Consider the following 19,114-nt stretch of genomic DNA (forward strand, 5'->3'; position numbering starts at 1 on the left):
TTCTGTTTCGCAAACTCCGTGGAGGGATTTGTATATTGTGTGCTAGCTGTTTATTCCTGGGGGAAAAAAAATTAAGAAACTTGCTTAATTAGTCAAAAGGTGTAACATGGTAACTAAATATAAAAGTTCAATTCCGAATCACAGAATTCTCAGCAGGTAACTGGAATGAGCCAGTGACCATTGTTATCACGGAATAATGCAGCAATAAGGTACTCAACATTTAGATCTGTACACAATTCAGCAAATGTTGGTTCCGAACAGTCTGTTTCTCCAGGAATAATTAACTATGGCTTTGACTGGCAGCATCTGCTATGCTTGTGCATGTTCTCAATGCATCTGTTGTCTAGGCTGTCCCACCTCCTGCACTTGTAAGCAGTGAAACATGGCTTGAACTCACTTTGGTGTTCATCTGTGCAGTAAAATCAACCTTCGACCAGCATCATTGACGTAAGTAATTTGTTGCTTTGAAAAAGAAAGATCTATGACAGAAACACGTCAGTCTCACCCTTTTTTGCTGCATCCGGAAGTAAAAATTGAACTCAATGCAGAAACATTTTCCTTTGCTCGAGCCAAAAATAGAAAATAAAGCACAGCTGTATCTTGTGCGAACCAGATTTGCAACCGTAAATTTATACAAGATAAGGATTGGCTCGTGTAAAATGATTTTCTGCTTTTTTTTGCAAAAGCAAAAACAAAAATCCCTTGGTATTCTAGTTTTTTGGTGTTGTAGAAATTGAATATGAAAAGTACAAATGGAGTAAATGAATAATGTGACTCATGTTTACAAAATTCCAGACACTACTAAGCTTAAGATATTTTTTATGCACTGCTTACTTACTGACTATGCAGCAGTATGCAGTACGAAGAAAAACATTCAGCTGCTTGCACTGGTAAATCTTTTCAGGTGGTTTACAGGGAGGGAACAGATTAACCCTGTGATCACTATGACCAGAGTTGGGGGTAATTTGCAACATGCTGTTCATATGAAGAAAAGCTTTAATAGTACAAATTATTGTGTAAGTTGTGAAAGCACTAATTAAGCTTGTTTTTAAACTGTATTACCTGTATATTCTCTTGACTCGTACCGCATGAAGAGCGTTTTTTTCATTAAAATGGCCGGAATTCGTCTTAAAGAATTTAGCCTGATCCCTGTTAATGGCTGTACATCAATTTGAATGCTGATTCTAAATGTTCCTGAACCAATTCTTGATAGTTGAAGGTTTAGCTCAGTTGGCTGGACAGCTGGTTTGTGATACAGAGCATTGAAAACAGCGTGGGTTCAATTCCCGTACTGGTTCAGGTTATTCATGAAGGCCCTGCTTTCTTAACACTTCCCCTTGCCTAAGGTGTGGTGATCCTCAGGTTAAATCACTGATGCACGATCAATTGCACAAAAACTCAGATTGGGTACAACTGTGGCTTTATTGCAGTCAGATGTGTGGCCTCCTACTGCAGCTGGCGAAATGGCAGATCAATGGAGGACACGCATATTTATACTGCTCCTAGTGGGCAGAGCCAGCCGGCAGGGGATACCGGCGAACCTGTAGTACAGGTTCTACCTTACATCCCCTAATACAGGTGTACACAGTGGTTCACCACATTCACCCCCTGTTAAAATGAGTCCGGCGGAGGTGGTGTGGAACTAGATACAGTGTTGAGAATTATGTACAGTGTCTTATAAAATGAGTGGGGAAGTAAATAAATGTCCATTTTGATGGACCGGTGCCCGTCAGAGGTTCAGTTGATCCAGTGCTTTGACAATTCGCTGGGAGCGACATAAAGGTGGCGACGATGTCGGTGCTGGTGTCACCAACGTTGGTGCTAGTGGTGCTGGTGCTGGCCTGTAGTCAGATGACCCCGGGAGCATGCCAAAACCTTCTTTGTCCTCTTGCGTAGGTAGGGGAAGGAGGGATGGACCTGGTGAGGTTAATGTTGGTAGCGCCGGTGGAGGGGAGGGTGGTGCATGGGTGGGGAAGTGTGTTTGGCTGGGACCTGATGGTGCCAGGTACCTGAGGGAGAAAGTATCTTGGCAGCCGTCGGGGTACGCCACATAGGCATTCTGGGGGTTGGCGTGGAGCAAGTGTACCCTGTGCACCAAGGGGTCCGCCTTGTGGAGTCGGACGTGCCTACGGAGCAAGACCGGTCCTGGAGCTGCGAGCCAAGTCGGGAGCGACACCCCGGATGTGGACTTCCTGGGGAAGGTAAAAACACGTTCATGGGGTGTGTTATTTGTGGCGGTGCACAGTAGTAACCGGATGGAGTGTAGTGCATCAGGGAGGACCTCCTGCCAGCGAGAGGCTCGGAGGTTCCTGGACCATAGGGCCAGCTGGACGGCCCTCCAAACCATCCCGTTCTCCCTCTGTACCTGCCCGTTTCCCCGGGGGATATAGCTGGTTGTCCTGCTGGAGGCGATACCCCTACTGAGCAGGAACTGACGCAGCTCATCACTCATGAATGAGGATCCCCTGTCACTGTGGATGTAGGCGGGGAAACCGAACAGAGCAAAGATTGTGTTGAGGGCCTTGATGACGGTGGCAGACGTCATATCCGGGCATGGGACGGCAAAGGGAAATCTGGAGTACTCATCAACCACACTGAGGATATACATGTTGCGGTCGGTGGAGGGGAGGGACCCTTTGAAATCCACGCTGAGGCGTTCAAAGGGGCGGGAAGCCTTCACCAGGCGTGCATGGTCCGGCTGGTAGAAGTGCGGCAACACTCCGCACAGACCTGGCAGTCTCTGGTGACTGGCCGTACTTCCTTGACGGAGTAGGGCAGGTTGCGAGCCTCGATGAGGTGGTTCAGTCGTGTGACCCCCGGGTGACAAAGGCTGTCGTGACAGGCCCGGAGTTGGTCTACTTGTGCGCTGGCACAAGTATCTTGGGAGAGGGCGTCTGGGGGCTCGTTGAGCTTGCCGGGTCGATACAGAATTATAGGTGGAGAGCACGATCCTCCACCGCAAGGTTGTTTCATTTTTGATCTTGCCCTGCTGCGTGTTGTTAAGCATGAGGGCTAACGACCATTGGTCAGTGAGGAGAGTGAATCTCCTGCCGGCCAGGTAATGCCTCCAATGCCGCACAGCTTCAACAATGGCTTGGGCCTCTTTTTCGATGGATGAGTGTCGAATTTCAGAGGCATGAAGGGTGTGGGAAAAGAATGCCACGGGTCTGCCTGCATGATTTAGAGTGGCGGCAAGGGTTACATCTGAAGCGTCGCTTTCTACTTGAAAAGGCAATGTCACGTCTACTGCGTGCATCCCGGCCTTGGCTATGTCTGCTCTGATCCGGGCGAAGGCATGTTGCACCTCGGCCGCGAGGGGAAATTGAGTGGACTGTATGAGTGGGCGGGCCTTGTCCGCATAGTTTGGGACCCACTGGACGTAGTACGAAAAGAACCCCAGGCAGCGTTTGAGAGCCTTGGGGCAGTGGGGGAGGGGGAGCTCCATGAGGGGGAGCATGCAGTCGGGATTGGGGCCCAGAAGTCCGTTTTGGACTGTGGTGATTGTGGATCAAGTGTAGATGCAATACAACTGAGCAAGCACTAGAGGGAGCACGGGAGAGCTATAAATACACAGGGACAGGAAGTGAGGAGACACTTCACAGAAGGGGGACTTGGCAGCAAGACACAGACACAGGCAGGCAGCATTTTGAGGTAGCCGTAAATTAAGCTCTGAAGACAGAACAAATTCACAATAAAGCATCTTGTCCACCTTTGACACTACGAGCTTTATTAAGACACAAGGAACAACACATGGACTACATAGCCGAGGATGGCTAAGCGGGTAGTGCTGAACACACACTTCTCTTTATTATACGTAAGGTTGAGAAGAGTGGCGGTGTGGAGGAATTTAGTGAGGTTGGCGTCGTGGGCATGCTGATCATGGCCGCAGATGGTGACATTATCTAAGTACGGAAACGTGGCCCGCAAACCGTACCGGTCGAACATTCGGTCCATCTCCCTTTGGAAGACCGAGACCCCGTTAGTGACGCAGAAGGGAATCCTAAGAAAGTGTATGGACAGTCCGATTTACGGATGGGGAGCTGGTTGTAGGCGAATTTCAGGTCAATTGTTGAGAAGACCCGGAACTGCGCAATCTGATTGACCATATCAGATATGCGTGGGAGGGGGTACGCGTCGAGCCGTGTGTACCGATTGATGGTCTGGCTGTAGTCCACAACCATTCTGTGTTTCTCCCCTGTTTTTATTACTACCACTTGGGCTCTCCAGGGGCTACTGCTGGCCTCGATGACACCCTCCCGAAGCAGCCGCTGGACCTCGGACCTGATGAAGGCCTTGTCCTGGGCACTGTACCGTCTGCTCCTGGTGGCAACGGGTTTGCAATCTGAAGTTAGATTGGCAAAAAGGGGAGGGGGTCGAACTTGAGAGTCGCGAGGCCGCAAATGGTGAGTGGAGGTAGGGGTCCGCCGAATTTGAGTGTGAGGCTCTGGAGATTGCACTGGAAATCCAGGCCCAGCAACAGTGCAGCGCAGAGGTTGGGGAGGACGTAGAGATGGAAACCGCTGAATTCTACGCCCTGGACAGTGAGAGTGACCGTACAGAATCCTCGGAGCAGGAGAGAGTGGGATCCGGAGGCCAGGGAGATCCGTTGATTGGCGGGGTGAGACGCGAGGGAGCAGCGCATTACCGTATCCGGGTGTATGAAGCTTTCGGTGCTCCCGGAGTCCAGCAGGCAAGAGGTCACATGGCCGTTGATTTTCACCATTGTCGAAGCGGTGGCCAGGTTGTGTGGACGAGACTGGTCCAGCGTCATGGAGGCGAGCTGAGGGTGGTCGTCAGAGGTTTCGGATGGAGAGTGGCGGCGACACAGATCGTGGGATGTAGTTGGCGTTCCAGCCCCGTGGGGAAGACAAGATGGTGGCTTCCAGAGGTCCTGTGGGGAACAAAATGGCGGCGCCCATGGGGTGCACAATGCGGGGGCGGGACAAGATGGCGACGCCCATGGGACGGATGTTGGTGGCGCTGGGCAAGATGGCGGAGCCCATGGGCCGCACGTGGACTGAGGGGGAGGAGATGGCGGCCCCCACTGGCTGCACGTGGCCCCAGGAGGAGAAGATGGTGGCGCCCATTGTGCATTTGGCAGGGGGGAGGGGGCAATAGCGGCGACTGCGCGGGCCTGGCACTCTGCTGCGAAGTGGCCCTTTTTGCTACAGGACTTGCAAGTGGCGGCGCGGGCCGAGCAGCGTTGGCGGGGGTGCTTCTCTTGGCCACAGAATTAGCAGCCAGGACCCCAGGGTGCATGGATTGGCGTGCAGTGCAGGCGTATTGGCTAGGCAGGGTCCCAGCTGGGGAGGTCGTTTGAAGGGTCCAGGAGGGGTAGGACTACTGGGCCGCGCAGCGCGCTGGGTAGGCCTGGACATTACGGGATGCGACCATCATGGAGAGCGTTAAAGGATTTGTCTCCGCTGGGTGGAGCGTGGCTCCTTCCAGTAGTCGTTGTCGGATGGGCTCCGAAGCAATCCCCGTTACGAACGTATCGCGCATGAGGAGATTAGAATGTTCGGTGGCCGTAATGGCCTGACAGGCACAGTCCCGGACGAGTGGGATTAGGGCCCACCAGAAGTCTTCGATGGACTCACGAGGGAGTTGAGAGCGAGTGGCGAGTACGTGCCTGGCGAAGATCGTTTTCGCTTTCTGCGCGTAGTTTTCTTTTAGGAGTGCCATCGCTTCCGCGTAACTCGGGGTGTCCTGGATCAACGGGAACACGCTTGAGCTCAACCTGGAATACAAGACCTGTATCTTCTGAGCCTCCATCAGCATGGGGGTCGCTGGGTTGATTTAAGCCTCCAAACAAGCTAGCCAGTGATTAAAGTCCTTTCTGGCATCGGGCGAGTGCGGATCCAGCTGCAGGCGATCTGATTTGATCCTGATATCCATTTCATTGAAATAAACTGCAATAAATTGATGCACGATCAATTGGACAAAGATTCAGATTGGGTACAACTGTGGCTTTATTGCAGTCAGATGTGTGGCCTCCTACTGCAGCTGGCGAAATGGCAGATCAATGGAGGACACGCATATTTATACAGCTCCTAGTGGGCGGAGCCAGCCAGCAGGGGCTATCATAATATACACATCAGTATATGATGGTGCAGAGACACACACTGACTGACACACTGCAAGACCAATCAACACACACAACACAGCAGGGACATGGTTTAAAGCCTTTTGAAAGTCCAAATAAACCATATCCACTGGCTCCCCCTCATCACTCTACTAGTTACATTCTCGAAGAACTCCAGTAGATTTGTCGAGCGTGACTTCCCTTTCGTAAATCCATGTTGACTCTGTCCGATCCTGCCCCTGTTTTTTCAGTGCTCTACCATAAAGCCTTTTCCCCACGATCGACATCAGTATTTCCCCATTTTCTATCTATCTCCCTTTTTTAAATAGTGGAGTTACATTAGCTACCCTCCATTCTGTAGAAATTCCAGAGTCTATAGAATCTTGGAAGATGATCACCGATGCATCCATTATTTCTGGGGCCACTTCCTTAAGTACTCTGGGATGTAGATTATCAGGCCCTGGAAATTTATCAGCCTTCAATGCCATAAATTTCCCCAACATAATTTCTCTACTAATATTGATCTCCTTCAGTTCCTCCCTCTCACTAAACCCTGCATTCCCCAACATTTCTGGTATCTGATTTGTGTCCTCATTTGTGAAGACAGAACCAAAGCATGTATTCAATTGCTCAGCATTTCTTTGTCCTGATTATAAATTCCCCAGTTTCTGACTGTAAGGTTTGCCTTCACCAATCTTTTTTTCTTCATGTACCTATAAGACCAAAAGGCATAGGAGCAGAATTAAGCCACTCAGCCCATCGAGTCTGCTCCGCCATTCAATCATGGCTTTTGCAGTCAGTTTTTATGTTCCCTGCAAGTTTACTCTTGTACTCTATTTTTCCCTTGGTCCTCCTTTGCTGAATTCTAAACTGCTCCCAATACTCAGACCTGTTGTTTTTCTTGGCCAATTTGTATGCTTCTTTCTTGGATCGAATACTAACTCGAATTTCCCTTGTGAGCCATGGTTTGGCCACCTTTCCCATTTTACTTTTGCACCAGACAGGAATAAAAAATTCTTGTAGTTCCTCCATATACTCTTTGAATGTTTTCCATTGCCTATCCACTGACTTCCTTTTAAGCAAACTTTCCTAACTGATGATGTGGAGATGCCGGCGTTGGACTGGGGTGAGCACAGTAAGAAGTCTTACAACACCAGGTTAAAGTCCAACAGGTTTGTTTCAAACACGAGCTTTCGGAGCACGGCTCCTTCTTCAGGTGAATGGAAAGCCTTTCCATTCACCTGAAGAAGGAGCCGTGCTCCGAAAGCTCGTGTTTGAAACAAACCTGTTGGACTTTAACCTGGTGTTGTAAGACTTCTTACTGTTCCTAACTGATGGCAGCCAACTTGCACCTCATATCATCGTAATTTCCTTTATTAAAATTCAGGACCCTTGTCTCAGAATCAATTACTTCACTCTCAATTTTGATGAAAGATTCTATCATATTAAGGTCGCTGATCCCCAAGGGGCTCCCAATTGCGCAAATCCGCACGAAACAGCCCCAGCAGCCGGGTTTTAATAACGCCAGCTGCAAGCGGCCTTCAAAATAGCTGCTAACGCAAAACAATGTGGCCGCACTGTACATGCGTGCCAGATCATCGGTGCGTGATAATAATCAACTATTTTCTGATAGGTAAGAAGGCTATTTTAATGTAAATATTAAAGCCCAGTTTTAATACCCATTTTAAAATAAGCATTTCAGTACTCATAACCTCAGTCCATGACAGAACACATAACTTCAAAAGAAGCACAAAAGCCTGACACATGCATAAACTAATTGTAGATTAAAACAACATTTTAGAACAAGCTATTGTTCTAATAAACAGATTTTCAAAGTCAGTTTGACATTAAGAAATAAGCTGTACCAATAATCGAGATCAAAGTCGAAGTAAGCACCATAGTAATATGAAGGCACCATTATCCAGAATATGGATAAAGCAAAGTCAGCAGAAAACCAGGGAAAACCAGTCATGATAATAGCACAAAATAGCATACACAAAAATTCAAACATGAAACATTCAGAACTTACTTTGCACATTGAGGATTGACAGTTAACCATCGAATCAAATTTGATTCTCATCCAAACCAATTAGGACGACATAGAGGTATAGACAGATGGCTTCAGACTGATAAAATTCTCTTTAAATATGAGGGTCCACACAGCTATTTTTATTCCAGGATCACTCTATACATTGATCTAACTATTCGCTGTCTCTATTTTCATATTTTCACTTTTCCACTCTAACTTTTGAAGTTCATGCAAGCTGTTTTGCTGTAAGCAAGAAACTATTTCTGCATTATTTTGAAAGTTAAATTGTTTTATAAATTAAGTCCTTTAAGTCCTTTTGCCAGCCGGACTTTATTGAAAATAGATTTAAGTTTCTCTCAATTGAAATCAAATAGAGGCAATAAAAGATTCTTATTTGCATCCGAGAAGTTTAACTGAAATTTCTACTAAGTTTTAGTGCTGCGAGACTTCACTAGATCCGCATGCCAGATCTCTACAATTGGCGCAGTCGGCAAAAGGGGAGGAGTGCAGAGTTGGAGGAAATCGGAAGACCGAAGAAAGACCAGAAGGACGGAAGATCCAAAGACATCTATCCAAAAAATGGCTTAGATTGGGGTAAGGAAATATCTTTTTCACCCATTAAAAGTCTTAAAGCCGCATCAAATAGTGCCTGACCTCTTAGAAAGGACCTTTTTCAGAAGGTGTTATTCAATCGGGTGCCGGTCGTAGAAACTAAAATAAAAACGGACTGAATAGTAAATAGTCGTGGCGGTGTAATCAAAGATTGCACAAAAACATAGTTGACGACCAAAAAATTGGATGTAAGGCTGAATTTATGGTGGACATGAATCCTAAAATAGATTCAGAACCTTCAAAAGGTAGAGAACAACTTCCCACATCTTCAAGGGGAGGTCGCACTGTACCAGATGTCTCTGTTGATGATATATTGGGAGATCTTTGATTTATAGACATTTTGGATTGTCTAAAGTATCTACAAAAATTGAATCTAAATATGACACCGCAAAAGGACAGTGGTCCCTTGACACCATCAAAACAGTTTTGGAAAAAGTACACGATTGACCAAAAAGAAACCTATGAAATGGTCTTTTGCAGTAATGGCACAGCTCCATAAGCAGCAAGAAACAATCACAAACAAAAAACACAATTGCGAACTTAAAGCTGCCAAAGAAAAACTAGTGGCAGTCATTGACCAATTGCGAGCTGGAAAATCTAAGCTCGAGAAATCTGATCAAACTGAAACACTATTGGCAGACTCAAAATGCAGAACTCAGCTATTACTATTACAAATTGATGAACTCCAAAACAAAAATACTGACTCAGAATCCAAACTTCAACAGTTAATATCAGAAAATGATGGTCTTAAAAGTCAAAATTGCCAGTTACTTGAGGAAAAATGTATTTTGGAAAGTGACATGGGCACCATGAAATGTCATAACAAATTAATGACAGACAAATTAACAGCGTCACCAACGGGAAGAGTTGAAATGATTTTAACGAAGGCCAAGATGTACCAGTGATATCTAAATCAAATCCTACATTATTGCAAGCTGCCACTGACACGAAAACAATGAATACAATGATTGAAGTTCCACAGGGGGAGTCTGGCCAAATGAACTATCTGTCCGTTCCGGGTTCAAGGACCCTTTTACCCCAGAACAAACCGGTATCTTACTTTGAAACCAACCAAGAAATGCTGCTGGCCCCAATCTAAAAGCCTCTCCTGGCAGCTTTAATAGACTGTGAATTTTTTAAACAAGAAAAGTCTATTCGGTTGAGCAACGTGCCTAGTGGCAAATGAAGTGTAGTACAGCTTGGCAAATTGAGCACCAAACAGCTTGGAGTTGGGGTGATGGAGACAACAGCCTGGCTTTTAAACCATTTGAAAGATCTATCATCTAAAACCCATTTTGTAACTGGTTTAAGACCAGAACTGTCTGCAGCTTAAAACTTGATCCTACTCAAACCTCAGTCCCAATCCGAAACAGCAACTGCTAAAAATAGCACGTCAATTGTTGCTTCTCCTCCTCCATTAACGACAAATCCGATCCCTGTACTCACTTCGAAAAAGAATTCCAGAAAATATATGAAATTCCTGTCTCGTTTTGAAGATGGCCATTTTGCGAATTTCAGATTTCATGATTACAAACTGGACTCCTATGATGAAGGCCCACCTTCTGGCTATAGGGATACCCCCCAAGCCACGTATCGCCAAAAAGTTGCCAAGAACTGTTAACTTGAGAAAACTGTCATTATTTTGAATGTTGTTTTAAGAAATTAACAAATCTTGTTAGCTGTTTAACAGAGCCGACGAATTCATTTACAGAAAACCAAGTTAATTCAGCGCAAGATTGGTTCAGTTGTATATTCAATAAGTTATTGTGTTAGATATTTTAAAATAAATGTTTAAAATTAGCTTGGAAATTAAAACTTCAGACAATGTGGAAGCTGTTTTTAAGAAAAGCAAAACTCTGATTAAAAGCAAATCTATGTTTGAGAACACACCATTCTAAGACAATTAATATGCAGTAATTTGGCAACAATCCAACTTTTATTCCCAGTCCATTTGAGTAACATATATATATAAAAAAAGTTTGAGAAAGATGTGAATGGCATCATTCCAAGCTGTACACCCCTTTTTTTTTCGGCAGGGAAATTAACCCTTTCAACAGGCTTTTGTGTATAATCCAGAAGATGTCAAAGACTTGGCAATTCACATCCAATACAAAGTTAAAAAAAACTTGACCAAACCTTTGGGTTTCGCTTTCCAATTGGTTGGGTGGCACAGGAATTAACATCATTCAGGGACTTTTCCTATTTTGCATATTTGGACTTATCATTTACGTACTATTGTTGCTGATATCAGATACTTTGGCTAATGCCTACCCATAGTGCCCCACCAATCCACATGGTTCATGTTAATTCATATGCACCACTAGCCAATAGCATCAAAATGGAAAGTTTCTTTTGAACTATTATTTACTGCATTATTATTCATTTATGAGTGAAATATTATTAATAATTTATTACTAAATTATAATCAATGTTGATAATCATTTTACCATTTATTACTAAATCATATACTCAACTTCAGTTATTTTACTGTATAATCATTTTATTTGTATACATGAAATTATTATTATCAATAGTTTATTACTGAATGATGTAATCATAATGTCAATTGAAATGAAAATGAAATGAAAATCGCTTATTGCCACGAGTAGGCTTTAAATGAAGTTACTGTGAAAAGTCCCTAGTCGCCACATTCCGGCGCCTGTTCGGGGAGGCTGTTACGGGAATTGAACTGTGCTGCTAGCTTACCTTGGTCTGCCTTCAAAGCCAGCGATTAGCCCAGTGAGCTAAACCAGCTTAGTTTTTAATCAGTGTATCAATGTTTTAAGTAATACTAAGGAAAGAAAAGTTGGATCCATGCATCACATGTGAGGCGTGTGTACAAGTATTAAGATCTGTAAAAATATTTGCTGTAATATTCATTTTCAGTTATATAATTGGCCTTGTAAACATTGTCCCAGAACTGAATGAGAACACATTCCTTTACACATCTAAGATATATGCTAAAAATTTCAACATTTCCAATTGTTGGGTTTGCATTGCAACCCATACAAACTCAGGAGAAGGTATTCCCTTCTTAACTATCCCCTTTAATGCTTCAGAAACAGCAGAATGCTACATTTATCAAAGTGTCCCTCGCTCTGTAGTGGTCCGTTCTGGAGCATATTCATGTGAAAAAGGAAGGTACAAGATTTATCTCAAGAAATTTATTAGCTATCCACTAAACACCTTTTCAGGATGGCTCCAACTTAAATATAACCCTAACAAAAATCCTAGATATATTAGCCTTCCAACTACTATTAACCAAGAAGGATCAATATGCCTCACTAGTAATCATTCTAAAGGGATGAAAGTAGGCAATAGTGTTTGTACTAATTATTTGAATGTTAACACAGCTTATAAATGTACGCAAAATTTAGTACAAAGAACTGAACAGTCCTCAACAACAACAGGCATACATAACATCACAAATAATAAAACATTCTTCGATCGTTGGTACTTAGAAGATATTTACTTATACTCTGCTTATAATGGGACTTATTTTACTTGTAATGACAAAGCATATGCCTGGATCCCAAAATACTGGTCAGGATGTTGCTATTTACATAGTACCTGCCATCCGTCATCTTTCTCATCTCCCTTATGTTTCAGGACCAACCACTCGAAGAAATAAACGTGCTATAACCTTACGAGATGCAATTTATGCTAAACATTCCTTTTTATTGGGAGACAAGGGTTGCCAATGAATTAAATAAAATAACAAAATGTAGCCGATTACACCGTAGCCCTAGATAAAATTTCTGACGACATGCGAGCAATTTGAACCGTTTCATTACAAAATCGAATGGCACTTGACTGTGTACTAGCCGAAAAAGGTGGCACCTGCGTCCTGATTGGTGCGGAGTGATGCACTTTTATTCCAGATAACTCAAAGGAAGTTAAAGATCTGGCAGCACACATTCAAAAGGAAGTCAAGATCTATACAGTGCACATGCGCAAAACTATGTGCATGCGCACTGATGATCAGACTTGCATGCGCAGTGCTGCTGCTTTTTTTGTAAACAGTTGCAGCTTTTTTTTACATGTTTGGGGGGGTTTTAGTCATTTTATTTTATTCATTTTATTTTTTTTTTCATTTTTTTAAAATTTATTTTATTTTATTTTTTACAATTTCGGGCAGGTTTTATTTGATAAAATGTTACAGAAAAAAAATGCAAAACTTTAGACAGATGGAGACTCCATACTTTCCGGCACCGGGAGGCTTCACCTTCATCCAACAGGTCCCATTGGAGGAGCGTGTACGAGGGCCAAAGGAACTCAAAAATAGTTCCTCTATTTTTGTCAGCATCAAACAAGGTAAGAGAAAATGGTGGGTCGCGTAGGTCAGCCGACGTAGGCCGCGAAGGTCAGCTGGCATTGGTCGCAAAGGTCGGCCGGCATGGGTCCCGAAGGTTGGCCGGCATGGGTCCCGAAGGTTAGACGGTTGGTAAAAATGGATCCGGAAAAAAGGTTTGAAAAACACTGGGTTACACGATGGACACACGGGTATAGTTCGAATGAAGGAATTTGCAAGACGTTACTTTTGAAGGCCAGGAATTAATTCCCAAATAGAACAATAAGCAGGACTGTGCCTGCCATGTGCGCAGGTAAGGAACCCACTACTGTTCTCCCTACTGCATCCATAAGAGTGGTCTAAAATGTTGTGGCAACGTCTGCACGTTAACTTTGATCAAAAGTTCACGGTCATTGCAGACATACACGCAAAGTGGTCTAAGGTGATCTTAATGAAATGAACGACTGTAGAAGAACCATTGAGAAACTCATCAAGATCTTTACAAGATTCGGGAAACCAGAACAGATCATGAGCGTCAATGGGGCGCTGTTCACAGAATTTGAAGACTACTTAAAGATGTGTGGTGTTCAACATATTAAGCTAGCACCTTTGCATCCATCCACGAATTGTTTAGCAAAATGTTAGTCCAATCCTTGAAGCATGCACTGAAAGCCTCGAAGGACCAAGGTTCACTTCATCACAGTGTGAACAAGTTCTTAGCAACATAGCGAAATAGGACACATGCAACGACACAAAGTTCACCAGCTCTGCTATTGATAAAAAGGAAGCTGAAGACTACCTATGATTTACTCTTGCCAGAGGAGGTATCTGACATAGTAGAGTGAAACCAACAGTCACTGATCTTGAGGTGAGAAAGTGATTCAAGGAAACAGTTGGTTCAACAAAGAACAAATTTTAGTGTGCAGCCACACCACGAGTGAGAAATGGGGCCCTGCAACGGTATTGACTCAAATGTGTTGAATATCCAACATGGTCCAAACGACAGATGAACTCATGTGAAGACACCTGTGGATCAATTATTGTCAACACGTGTGTGTGTACCTGTGCCAGAACTATCTTAAGAGGCAATGGTCTCCATTCCGTCTGTCTGTGTAAGTTCTCATTCATCTACTGAAGAAGAGATTGTGTATCTGCTACAACTAGTCTTCACTCAGAAAAAGACTGTAATGACTTCCAGGGTAGAGATATCAACTGGAGAAACTGAAAATACATCTAAGAACGAGAATGACAACGTTTCGGAAGTGCGCAGTCAACCAGCAAGAAATAGACACCAGCTGATCGTCTATCTTACTGATAGTGTTATTTAGCTTATTAATAAGATGCTTGCACTTGCACATAGATGCTAATGACTATTTTAAAATACTAGTTATTAGTTGTGTTGGAAGTAACAGAGGGAGGGAGTTTATATGTCTGGCTTATTGTATTTGTGTGCAATACCTCTTTAAGAACCGAGTCACATGGGGTGTCAGGGTGGCACAGTGATTTGCATTGCTGTCTCACGGCGCCAAGGACCCGGGTTCGACCCAAATTTGCTATATGGAATAATGTTAGAGCAAAGGGTGGTGGGTAGACGGCATGTATTGCCACTCAATTAGCACAGGGAGTTATAAAGGGTCATGGGATGGCACGGAACATATATTGGCATGGAGGGTATGGGGTCAAGGGGATGGGAAGGAGGCATGAGGAAGCATCGTTAACATGGTTGTGGCATAGGGTTTGTGTGGACATGAGGCTATTTTTTTGCTTTTTATTTATATCTTAATAATTTGATACAGAGCTGTTCCACCAAGGCAGGCCTTCCACCCACACTCCACACTCATTTCAGGTTCCCCCAAGTAATCCTACCACCTCAGAACGAAAATCCAACCTTATGGGGCACTTTTTGCCCTGGTCGGCGTTTGTGGAACCAGGACCAGACGATGTGTCGTTGCTGCCCTGACCAGGGAAGAAAAATCCTGGAGACCCTCTCGCTCCACACAAAACACTTTCACTTTTAACGCGACCATGTCTATGAACCTGCAGCATATGCCAAATTAAGCCGTGAAGAATCCATATCGCGTGTATCAAATAACTGTGGGAAACATTTCGGACTGCTAAAGCAAAGATTGAGATGTTTTGATCGTTCTGTGCTGCACATTGATCCCTTGCTGCACAACCACATTAAAGACTTGTGCAACATTTATCCAGGCAGTCTAATCATCAACTTCCGAGCACAGAGAAGAAATTGCGCTCAAAATATTTCACACACTGTTCTGGGAATATTTACAGAGCAGGATCGTAAACCCGGACACAGGAGGCAGCGACCATTGTCCATTACTTTAACTTGCAAATTAAATCCTGTTGAACTGGTGTCTCCAGTGACTGATGGTTAGATACCTTCATTATAGCTTCTCGTTTGTATTGGCAGCTGAGACTCGGAATTTTACTAATTGGGAAAAAAATAATTTTAATGATTGTATCTCATTCATGACAAACAGAGGCCTGAGAAGCAAGCCAGGTAGTAGTTAATTTTTAAAAAATAAACTGCTTCTAATTTGGCAGCAATTGGAAATCTCATTCAGAGAGACCGCCACTTGTTGGAAATGGACAACTTACTTTGGTACAGTGGGATATGTTCCTTTGATCCATCATTAAGGCATTTTATTAATCCAGCTTCAATCTGAATCTATTCCAGAAATACTGGACCTGGGAATACTCATACTGGATGCAATATGAAAGTGTCTCGTTGACACCAGTGACATCCTTACCCCCACCCTACCTCTGGAAAAGAAACCATGAAAGCAAAATGAAAACAGAAAATGCTGGAAACACTCAGCAGGTCTGGCAGCCGTGAGCTTCAAGGCGCTTGGCCCAGCCAGGCCAGCAATGCAATTCAATGCTAATTGGCCCACTTAACGAGGCCTCACAGGCTTCTTGTTGCAAATGAAGGCTCGCCAGCCCCCTGTGAACAAGGTCAAGCAGCACTTAAGCTGCACTTGCTCAGCCAACCCCAGCCAGCTCGCAACAATAGCAGCGAGAAGACTAGCCCCAAGATTCGGGGGCGCTGAGCTGGGGAGGCTGCTAAATGCTGTGGAGGCTGGGAGGGATGTCCTCTTCCCCAGAGGTTCCAGAAGGGTTAGCCACAAGGCAGCCAGTGCCATCTGTGACGAGATGGCAGCAGCAGTGAGCTCCAAACGTCGCTCCACACCCTTTCCCCTTTCAATACCCCAACCCTTCCTTCACCCCCTCCCCCGCCAACCCCCACCAACCCTCCCTTCACACCCCTCCTCCCACCACTGTGGACTATGGGTGTATCTAACGATGCCCTCTCTGTGCCATATCAGAAAATCTCTCTCAAATTCACTGGGAGACGGTCCAGACTGACGGAGGCATGTCAGATATCAGAATCCTCCCAACTTAGAGGACCGTGCCCTGGAGGTGACCGGTGTGGCCAAGAACAGGTGGTCACCAACACAGAGGCTGGCAGACGCCGCAGAGGGGAGGAATCACTGGGCTCCACCCGAAGGACCTGTCAAACATGGGCTGTTTTTGCCTTACTGATTGACCCATCCCTCCCACTGGCCACATGTCCATTCTCCCGCAGATCCTCCAGCCGACAGTGCAGGTCCATCCTGGATGGCACCCTCTCCAGCCTCCCAGGAGACCACCTTGGAGGAGGGCTCCGAGGATGCCACCGTAATTGTTGCATCACAGCTGTTATCCCCACCCTCCACTAGCGCAGATACAAGCACCACGGTGAGAAATGTTAGTGGTCAGGCTTCTGGCCCACAACCTGGTGAGCACCCCACAGCTGATGATGCACATCAGGTGGAGTCAGGAACCCCCTCCTCTCCCCAGGTGAGACAGCAGTTGATGGTCTACTGGATCCCAGGATCCAGCTGGGTTCCAGCCTGATGCTCAGCCTATGGAATAGGTTTTCCCAGAGCACATGGAGCAGTTTTGGAGCGGCCGGAACATTCAGAGGAGATGTCAGGGACACTCCAACAGATCTATAGCCGCTTGGAGGGGTCCCTGAGGCTACGGGTGCTGGTGATGTCGTCGGCAATGCGTGGCACCGAGGCCAACACAGGTAGAGTGGCGACCGCAGTGGAGAGCTTGGTGCACAATGTTGGCTTCATTAGAGAAGGTATACAAGGCATCGCACAGTCAGTGACGGCCATGGTTGAGGGTCTCGACAGAATGTTCGCCTCGCTGGAGGATGTCACCCAGTACCAGGCTGACCTTCATGAGGCTCTGCGGGACATGTTCTGCTCTCAGGTGGGCATGACCAAGACACTGCAGAGCATGTCCCAGTCACTGAGGAGCATCATCAAAGGCGTCGACACGATGGTGCGGACCATGGGAAACTGCCAGGGCTGGAAGAGACAGATGATGCAGGGGCAGCTGGGGCTCAAACTTGTTGCCGCTCCATCCCAAGGTGAAGCCCACAGTCTTATGGGCATTGACTGGGAGGAAGTGGCGCTGGGTGCCAACCGGAACCCATCCCATGGAGTGGGGATTGTGGCCATCAGCTCCCCCGTGTTCCACCCCTCCGATGGCCACGTCTGGCAGCCAGCACACGGGACCGGTCAGCACGACTGTACATGTGCCGTCGACAAGTGAGCTGCAGCCCTCCGGATCCAGAGACCCCAGAAGACGTCCGCCAGGCATAGATTGAGGTGTACCAGCACTCAGCTCTCTGCGGGTTATCATCACCCACCTGTCCTCAACAGTGACCCACTGATTGTGCCAACAAAGTCCAGCACCCTGCAGTTATGTGACACATATCCTGGGAGGGTGGAAAATGGGAAGGCGGGGTGCCAGACCAGGCCACATACTCGTTGAATCGGATAAGTATGAAGGCCTCCCTGGACCTCCGGGCTTGCCAGAATCTCCGACTGCTGCCTGACCTGCAGCCTGCAGCTGGTCCTCAGTGTAATGTTCTTGTCGGATGGCCTGATTTATATTACAAGAACACTTGTAGCTAAAGCTATAAATAAGTTATTAATATTAACTGTGGGTCAACTATTTACAATACAACAGATGAATAACAGTACGATCATGCACAAGCAACCTCTCTCTTCCAGCTATCGATCAGTCTGAGGTCACCTGATTCTAACATTCACTTACCGGTATATACTATTGAGACAACTAGTGGTCAGTCGGTGAATTACAACACAACCATGATATCGCTACATCCCCATTCCTTTGAAGGAATAAATTAACACATTATCATCGGTATATTTACCTGTGATATCATTAGACTGTGAGTCCAACAGTATTAATTTTTTCTTTAAAATTTTTAAAACCAATTTCACAAATATATGCACATATACAAGAACAACATGCATAGTATGTACAAATCGTCAAAATTTCCTCTGACTCTGGTTGATCTTCTGAAAGTTTGACCTTGCTGCTCAGAACTTGTAGATTCAATGTTCTCCATTACATTCTCATTCTTAGAAACTGCTAAACTATCTGACACTGCAGCTGATGTTGATTCTGATGTAAATTCATCATCCATCACTTTTTTGAGAAAGTTTTCTCTGCTTTTCAAGAGTGCACAATGATTTCTTCTTAAAACCAACCCTTCCTCTGTCTGTACATTGTAGGAACAGGGGTTACTTCTTCAAGTACAATGGCTTTTCTCGACCAATTGCCTAAATCTTCTACTCTTACAATGTCTTCACTACTCAGAGATGGTAAAATTCTAGACTCTTATCATATAACTGCTTTTGGATTGCTTTAATGTTTTGTATTTCCTGCAGTACCACTGTATTTTCCTCCTTCTTTTCCAAGTATGGTGTGGTACGCAACCTTCTATTCATGAGTAACTCTGCTGGCGATCTATCATGTGACAATTGTGACACTGTAGATCATATTGGATAACCATTGCCTTATTCAACAATTGCTTGACAATATGTACACCTTTCTTGGCTTTTATTGGCTTTTATTGGAAAAATTTGGTTTGAGATTGTTCTTGATGATGTTAATCAAAGGACGATGATCGATCTCAACTGTGAAAGTTGGAAGTCCATACACGTTGCCATGGAATTTCTCCAAACCTACAACTAACCCATGCATTCTTTTTCGATTTGAG

At 45.0% G+C, this 19,114-nt stretch overlaps 1 long non-coding RNA gene across 1 annotated transcript in view; it reads left to right on the plus strand.

The window, feature by feature from the left end:
* Positions 1–346: 346 nt before the first annotated feature.
* LOC119966846 overlaps positions 347–19,114 on the plus strand; it is a 92,289-nt gene continuing 73,521 nt past the window's right edge. Inside the window, exons 1-2 of the long non-coding RNA XR_005460858.1 lie at positions 347–447; positions 8,542–8,705. This is a non-coding gene — a long non-coding RNA (uncharacterized LOC119966846). The remainder of the gene's footprint in view (positions 448–8,541; positions 8,706–19,114) is intronic.

Source organism: Scyliorhinus canicula, chromosome 6 (assembly GCF_902713615.1).
Source record: "Scyliorhinus canicula chromosome 6, sScyCan1.1, whole genome shotgun sequence".
Lineage (NCBI taxonomy): Eukaryota > Metazoa > Chordata > Chondrichthyes > Carcharhiniformes > Scyliorhinidae > Scyliorhinus > Scyliorhinus canicula.